The following is an 8,885-nucleotide window of genomic DNA, read 5'->3' as shown; positions in this document are numbered from 1 at the left end:
ACGGCTGGGTATCGTGCGGCGCTCAAACAGCGCTTGGGCTTCTCCTCTGCACATTGTGCCGAAGCCCGGCGGAGGATGGCGGCCGTGCGGTGACTACCGCCGGCTCAATGATGACACCACCCCCGACCGCTACCCGGTCCCACATATCCAGGACTTTTCCGCCCGGTTGGCAAACACGACCGTGTTTTCCAAGGTGGACCTCATCCGGGGCTACCACCAGGTCCCCGTACAACCGGGCGATGTCCCGAAGACGGCCGTCATCCCCCCTTTCGGCCTCTTCGAGTTCCTGCGAATGCCTTTCGGGTTGAAGAATGCGGCCCAGGTGTTCCAACGGCTTATGGACAGCGTCTTGCGTGACTTACCTTTCCTCTATGTCTACCTGGATGACATCCTAGTCGCGAGCGCGTCCTGGGAGAAGCACCTGCTCCACCTCCGCACGCTTTTCGAATGCCTGGGCCAGCATGGCCTAATCATCAACCCCGCAAAGTGCCGTTTCGGCGTCGCCACCATCGACTTCTTGGGGCACCGCATCACCAGGCATGGGGCCGTCCCTTTACCGGCCAAGGTGGAGGCGGTCAGGGATTTCCCGCGACCCCACACGATCAAGGGGCTCCAGGAGTTCCTGGGCATGGTAAATCTTTACCACCGCTTCGTGCCCCACGTCGCGCAGCTCCTCCGCCCCCTGCACGAGGCACTCCGGGGCAAGCCGGGCAAAGGTGACATCGCCTGGTCGGAGCCAATGGCCGCGGCGTTTGCGGGCGCAAAGCTGGCCCTGGCCAACGCCACCATGCTGGCGCACCCGGCGCGCCGATCGCCCTCACCACCGACGCGTCGGACTACGTGGTGGGTGCGGTGCATGAGCAGTGGGTGCATGGTGCTTGGTAACCGTTGCCGTTTTTTAGCTGGCAGCTTCGCCTGCACGAACGCCGCTACAGCACCTTCGACCGCGAGCTGCTCGGGCTCCACCCGGCGGTCCGACACTTCCGCCATCTGCTGGAGGGCCACCCGTTCACGGCTTTCATCGACCACAAGCCCCTCGTGTTCGCGATGGCCAAGGTCGCCGAGCCATGGTCAGCACCGCAGCAGCGTCACCTCTCTGCCGTGTCCGAGTATACGACGGACATCCGTCACGTGGCGGGTAAAGACAACCCGGGGGCGGATTGCCTTTCCCGGTCCGTCGTGCACGCGGTCCACCTCGGGATCGACTATGCCCGGATGGCGGAGGACCAGACCGCCGACCCCGGCGTCCAGGCCTTGCGGACCGCCGCCATGGGCCTCCGCATCACCGAGGTGCCGTTCGACGCCGCGGGCGCGGCCCTCCTGTGCGACGTCTCCCTCGGCCGGCCTCGCCCCATCGTGCCCGCTGGCTGGCAGCGCCCAGTGTTCGACGCCATCCACGGCTTGTCCCACCCGGGCACGAAGGCCTCCCAGAAGCTCGTTGCGGCGAAGTTCGTCTGGCATGGGTCTCAGGAAGGACGTCCACGACTGGGCCAGGACGTGCCTCGCGTGCCAGCGTGCAAAGCTCCACCACCACACCCAGGCCCCGTTGGCCCCGTTTGCGGTGCCCGAGCGTCGGTTCGACCACGTGCACGTCGACTTGGTGGGACCTCTGCCCCCCTCGCGGGGGTTCACCCACCTCCTCACCATGGTGGACCGCACCACACGGCGGCCGGAGGCCGTCCCATTGGCGGCGACATCTGCGGCTGATGTGGTGCAAGCCTTCATCGCCACTTGGGTTGCCCGGTTCGGTGCCCCCTCGGACATCTCGTCCGACCGCGGCCCCCAGTTCACCTCGGAGCTCTGGGCCGTGGCGGCGCAGGGGCTCGGCGTAAAACTACACCGCACCACGGCCTACCACCCCCAGGCCAATGGCCTGTGCAAGCGCTTTCATCGCTCGATGAAGGCCGCTCTCCGGGACAGCCTCCGCGACAGCAGCTGGGCCGACAGGCTCCCCTGGGTCCTACTGGGCCTCAGGACGGCGCCCAAGGACGACCTGCGTGCGTCCTCGGCGCAGCTGGTCTTCGGGCAACCACTGCGGGTACCGGGCGACCGCTCCGCCCCTCCGCCCTTCAGGAGACCGCCCGGAGGTTCGCCCCGGTGCCGACGGCACACCACGGTTGCCCGTCTTCCCACGTCGCCCCGGAGCTTCGCATGGCGGAGTATGTCTTCGTCCGGCACGACGCCCACCGGGCACCGCTACGGCCCCCGTACGACGGGCCCTTCCGCGTGCTGGAGACCTGGGACAAATATTTCACCGTTGACATCGGCGGTGCCCCGGATCATATCTCCGTGGACCGCCTCAAGCTGGCCCACCTCGATCTGGACCACCCCCCCACAAGCAGCTCTGCCTCCGCATCGAGGCCACCCCCCGGCGGTCTGACCCCCGGCACCCCCGGCACCCCGCCGTCCCGCTACCCCCCAGCCCTGCACACATCGCTAGGGGGCGTTTCGGCCGGGTCATCCGACTTCCCCGCAAACTCACCCTTCAGGTGCGCGGGAATTCTGGGGGGGGCGCGTGTGGCGGGCACAAGGGACAATAATTCCGCACACCAGTGGGTGGCGTGAGCATCCAGGCGGGGACGAAAACGCATGCCCCGCCTTTCGACCGATCGGCCACACCCGGGGGCAAGGCGTGGCCTCGGGACATAAATGCGGGCTCTAAGTATGAGCCTGCCCAGTGCTGAAGTGCGAGCTCTTTATAAAGACTCTGTTTGTACCAACGCGTTGTGGCCTACCTCTCTGGCAATCGAGTCTTGTGTGCACAGCACCACAAGACAACAGTGTACTTTTGAATGATTTATGAGATACTAGCAGAAGTACCCGGCATTGCTGGGCGGGGGAGGGGAGGGAAACGGGGGGAGGGGGAAGGGGAGGGAGGGGGAGGGGGAGGGGGGAGGTGGGGGAAGGGGAGGAGGAGGGGGAGGAAGCAGGGGGAGGGGAGAGGAGGGGGAGGGAGGGGGAGGGAGGGGGAGGGAGGGGGAGGGGAGGGGGAGGAGGAGGGGAGGGGTGGGGGAGGGGGAGGGGAGGGGGGAGGGGGAGGGACGGGGAGGGGAGGATGGGGGAGCAGAGGAGGGGGGAGGGGAGGGGGGAGGAGGGTGGGGTAAGGGGAGGGGGAGGGTAAGTGGGGAAGGGGGGAGGATGGAGGGGGGAGGATGGAGGGGGAGGGCGGAGGGGGGAGGGGAGGGAGAGGGGGGAGGGGAAGGGGGGAAGGGGAGGATGGAGGGGGGAGGGGAGGATGGAGGGGGGAGGGGAGGGGGGAGAGGGGGGGAGGGGGAGGGAGATGGGGAGGGGGGAGGGAGAGGGGGAGGGGGGAGGGGGAGGGAGAGGGGGGAGGGGGAAGGGGAGGGAGAGGGGGGAGGGAGAGGGAGAGGGGGGAGGGGTAGGGGAGGAAGGGGAGGGCCAGTCAACAATGACGTTGCAGTTCTCATGGTAGGCGAGCAGCACAACAATCGCGACATCGTCCAGCATCTTCGCGACAACAGCACGAAGCGGATTTTGGAGAATCACCGATCCTGTGACGCCCTCCAGTACTGGCGTTGCCGGGCGGGGGAAGGGAGACCCGTACATTCTCAACCCGTACATTCGCCCTCTCGACTCAAGCTCACTCGGACAAAAGCCTCGCACAAATTACACCGTGAAGGCCCAATGGCCATGTCTATGCCACAAATCAAGTATGTGAGCGAGTCTGGCGCACTGAATTGAAAATATATAGAACGCTCATACTCCGTGAAAAGTGTAGCCGCCGTGTCGCCATCTTGGTTAGCACGACTCGACCAACTCGCTTCGCGGATCTTGTTTGTTTTGAACGTGTCCCAGATTTGAACGTGTCCCAGAACGCTTAAAAGCCAGACAACTGTTAAAATGCCATTTTGAGCGGCAATAAACTGCTCCAATCGGTTACGGAAGGGTTGTGGAAAGACGTTTCACAGCTGTTTCAAAGACGTTTAATTCATATCGCACAAAATCGACACAAAACACGATCACACAAAAGGTGAAAAAACGCAATCGCTTTTCGCTCTGAATTACGTGCAAACGTGTGACGGAAATCACCATCGCCCAGCATCGAGTGCCAACCAAGATGGCGCCCGGTAGCAGCATCTCCACCTATGTGGTGTGAATGGCAATGGACATTGATTCGATATATTTTCCGTTCAATGGTCTGGCAGCAGGGATGGAACATCACGTGATCGCTCTGAGCGAATCAGCGAGCTGCTCTGGCACATGCTGAGATTCCGTGTATAATGTTCCTCGCTGAAATGAGCTGAGGTAAATATGAATAAAAAATATGGATCTCGTCAAATATTTTTAGGTAGGCCATGTCCTTCCCAGGCTCAATGGCCATGTCTGTGCCAAATATCAAGTACGTGAGCCTCTCCGTTTAGGAGTCTATCGGTAACATTACACACACACACAAACTGGGTTTTATGTTCAATGGTCTGGCGGCAGGGATGGAACATCACGTGATCGCTCTGAGCGAATCAGCGTGCTGCTCTGCCAGCGGCTCAGATTCCGTGTATAATATTCCTCGCTGAAATGCGCTGAGGTAAATATGAATAAAAAATATGGATCTCGTCAAATATTTTGAGGTAGGCCATGTTCTTCCCAGGCTTCATGGCCATGTCTATGCCAAATATCAAGCACGTGAGCCTCTCCGTTTAGGAGTCTATCGGTAACATTACACACACACACACACACACACACACACACACACACACACACACAAACTGTGTTTTATATATATAGATTAGGAGATGTCAGTGTACTTTTGCATGAATTAAAAGAATATTAGGAGACATCAGTGTACTTTTGCATGAATTATAAGAATATTAGGAGACAGCAGTGTACTTTTGGATAAATTATAAGAATATTAGGAGATGTCAGTGTACTTTTGCATGAATTAAAAGAAAATTAGGAGACGTCAGTGTACTTTTGCATGAATTATAAGAATATTAGGAGACGTCAGTGTACTTTTGTATAAATTATAAGAATATTAGGAGACGTCAGTGTACTTTTGCATAAATTAAAAGAAAATTAGGAGACGTCAGTGTACTTTTGCATGAATTATAAGAATATTAGGAGACAGCAGTGTAGTTTTGTATAAATTATGAGAATATTACGAGACGTCAGTGTACATTTTCATGAATTATAAGAATATTAGGATACGTCAGTGTACTTTTGCATGAATTAAAAGAAAATTAGGAGACGTCAGTGTACTTTTGCATGAATTATAAGAATATTAGGAGACAAAAGTGTACTTTGCAAGAAGTATAAGAATACTAGCAGAAGTACCCGGCATTGCCGGGCGGGGGGGGGAAGGGGGGGGAAGGGGAGGGGAAGGGGGAAGGGGACGGGAGGGGAATGGGGGGGAGGGGAGGAGAGTGGGGGAAGAGAGAAGAGGGGGGAGGGGGAGGGGAGGGGGAGGGGATAGGAGGGGGAGGGGAGGGAGGGGGAGGGGGAGGGGGTAGGGAGGGGGAAGGGGAAGGGGGAGAAGGGGAGGATGGAGGTGGGGGGAGGTGGGGGAAGGGGAGGAGGAGGGGGAGGGGGAGGAGGGGGAGTGGAGGGGAGGGGGAGGCAGGGGAGGGGGAGGGGAGGAGGAGGTGGGGGAGGGGGAGGGGGAGGGTAAGTGGGGAAGGGGGAGGGGAAGGGGGGAAGGGTAGGGGGAAAGGGGAGGGGGAAGGGTGGAGGGGGAAGGGAGGGGGTAGGGAGGGGGAAGGGGAAGGGGGAGAAGGGGAGGATGGAGGGGGGAGGGAGAGGGGGGAGGGAGAGGGGGGAGGGGAAGGGGGGGAAGGGGAGGATGGAGGGGGGAGGGGAGGATGGGGGGGGGGGAGAGGAAGGGGGGGAAGGGGAGGATGGAGGGGGGAGGGGAGGATGGAGGGGGAGGGGAGGACGGAGGGGGGAGGGGAGGTAACATTACATTACACACACACAAACTGTGTTTTATGTTCAATGGTCTGGTGGCGGGGATGGAACATCACGTGATCGCTCTGAGCGAATCAGCGTGCTGCTCTGCCACCGGCTCAGATTCCGTGTATAATATTCCTCGCTGAAGAAAAATCTATGTGAAACATGCTACTATCTATGCTAAATCATGCTAAATCATGCTAAATGCTAATCATGCTAAAATCTATGCTACTTGCTGTGAGTTTATGGCGGTAAGGAACATCACGTGATTGCTCTGAGCGAATCAGCGTGCTGCTCTGCCACCGCCTCAGAATCCGTGTATAATATTCCTCGCTGAAAAAAAATCTATATATATATAAAACACAGTTTGTGTGTAAAAACCTATGTGGTGTGAATGGCAATGTTCGTCGCTGAAATGTGAAAAAACGCAATCGCTTTTCGCTCTGAATTACGTGCGAACGCGTAACTGTGAGTTTATGGCGGCAAGGAACATCACGTGATCGCTCTGAGCGAATCAGCATGCTGCTCTGCCACCGCCTCAGATTCCGTGCATAATATTCCTCGCTGAAATGCGCTGAGGTAAAAATATGGTAAAAAAATATTATGAAATAATTTTTTTTAGGTCGGCCATGTTCTTCCCAGGCTCAATGGCCATGTCTATGCCAAATATCAAGCACGTGAGCCTCTCCGTTTAGGAGTCTATCGGTAACATTACACACACACACACACACACACACACACACAAACTGCGTTTTATATATACAGACTTGGCATTTAATATGGAATATTTTTTTGGGGGGGTGAACTTACTTTTCAAGATGACTTAGAACCAAAAGTTCATTGGAATTATGTTGAAATTATTCTAGATTTTGTTAATGTGACCTTTACAAGAAACAAAAACCACATTTGACATTTCGAAACAAATAAATTGATCCTTGAAAGTGATGTCAACTGATATCGAACTCAATTCACGGACAGTACTGTGTTAAAGTTCTGTGCGTTTTCCAGAAGTATCTCTTTATTTTGCACATTAGCCAAAATTTTTTTTAACAAAAACAAAAGTTTAATTACGACTGGGATTACGGACAGTAAAATTACAGTTCAGTACTTCGTGTAACCCCCACGAGCATTCAGGAGAGCACGTACACGTCGAGGCATGCTGTTCACGAGATTTGCAAGGTTTGGACAGGAATTGCTTGCCATGCAGTGACAATAGCCTGCTGCAATTCACGCACAGAGGGCGGCTGCTGGTCCAAGTAGTCGATTTGATGCGTTATTTCTGCCCACAAGTTCTCTATCGGATTCATATCCGGGGACAAGGCAGGCCACTCCATATGCTCTACACCACGGTCAGCAAGAAAGTGTTGGATCACACGAGCACGATGAGGCCATGCATTGTCATCTTGGAAGACAAAGTTTCCTCAAAAGGCTGCACGAGCAAATGGAAGCAATGTTTCTTCCAGAATGGCCCTGTACTTGAACTGGTTCAGGTTTCCATTCAGAACAACCAGGTCAGTTTTACCCCCTGCATGAAAAGCAGCACAAACGGTCACCCCACCACCTCCAGCTTGGGCTCTTGGCACTATACAATCTTTGTTGTAGGCTTCATGCACTTGTCTGCGCACTCGGACGCGGCCATCTTGACGATATATCAGAAATCTAGACTCGTCACTGAAGGTCACGTGATTCCAGTGTCCTGGCTGCCATTGACGGTGCTCTCTGGCCCACTGCAATCGGTGCTGGCGGTGTTGTCTGGTCAGGCGTGGCTTTCTCAGGGGACGCCTGGCACGATAGCCTGCTTGAACCAGTCGTTGGTTGACTAGCGTTCTGGATACAGGCACATCTGTCAGTTGCTGCCACTCAGCCCTAAGCCGATTAGCTGACTTGGTACGGCCATTGCGGACTAACCGGTGCAGCTGGCGATCGTCCCTCCTTGTGGTTCTGCGAGGACGTCCTGGCCTCGGTATTGGAGTAGGGACACCCCTCTGAGCATTTCGTTTCAGGATCTTTGACACCTGCCCTTGAGTGATGCCATACTGCCGAGCAATAGCACGCTGTTTCATGCCGTAATTTCGTAAAGCCACCACTCCATGACAAACAGCATTGTCGAGTTGCCATCTCCAGAGGAAGCGGCAATAACTTTTGGAGACGTGCAGCAGTTGTTTTCCACTAATACAGAACGCAACAACCCTTGTATACCCAACTTTGAAGCCAATCATCAAATGCACCTGTCCGTACATTTTTCCAAGCCACCTGTGATATAATCCTGTTGTTGACTTCTTGCTGCGACAGACAATCAGTGACATGGTTCTTTTAACAAATAAATCACCGAAGTGTAAAAGAAACTCACCAGATTGATATACTGAGTTAAGAAAGTAAACCCAAGTCAACAAAAAAAAAAAATTCCATATTAAATGCCAAGTCTGTATATATATAGATGGTCTGGCGGCAGGGATGGAACATCACGTGATCGCTCTGAGCGAATCAGCGCGCTGCTCTGCCACCGGATCAGATTCCGTGTATAATATTCCTCGCTGAAAAAAAATCGATGTGAAACATGCTACTATCTATGCTAAATCATGCTAAATCATGCTAAATGCTAATCATACTAAAATCTATGCTACTTGCTGTGAGTTTATGGCGGCAAGGAACATCACGTGATCGCCCTGAGCGAATCAGCGCACTGCTCTGCCACCGCCTCAGATTCCGTGTATAATATTCCTTGCTGAAAAATAAATATGGATCTAAAGATGAAAGAAAAAAAAACGGATGTGGTGTGAATGGCAATGTTCCTCGCTGAAATGTGAAAAAACGCAATCGCTTTTCGCTCTGAATTACATGTGAACGTGTAACTGTGAGTTTATGGTGGCAAGGAACATCACGTGATCGCTCTGAGCGAATCAGCGCGCTGCTCTGCCACCGCCTCAGATTCCATGCATAATATTCCTCGCTGAAATGCGCTGAGGTAAAAATATGGTAAAAAA

This window comes from Myxine glutinosa, chromosome 4, assembly GCF_964187855.1.
Source record: "Myxine glutinosa chromosome 4, kmMyxGlut1.1, whole genome shotgun sequence".
In the NCBI taxonomy this organism is placed as follows: Eukaryota; Metazoa; Chordata; class Myxini; order Myxiniformes; family Myxinidae; genus Myxine; species Myxine glutinosa.
The sequence above is the reverse complement of the archived record's forward strand: the minus strand, read 5'-3'. Positions refer to the sequence as shown.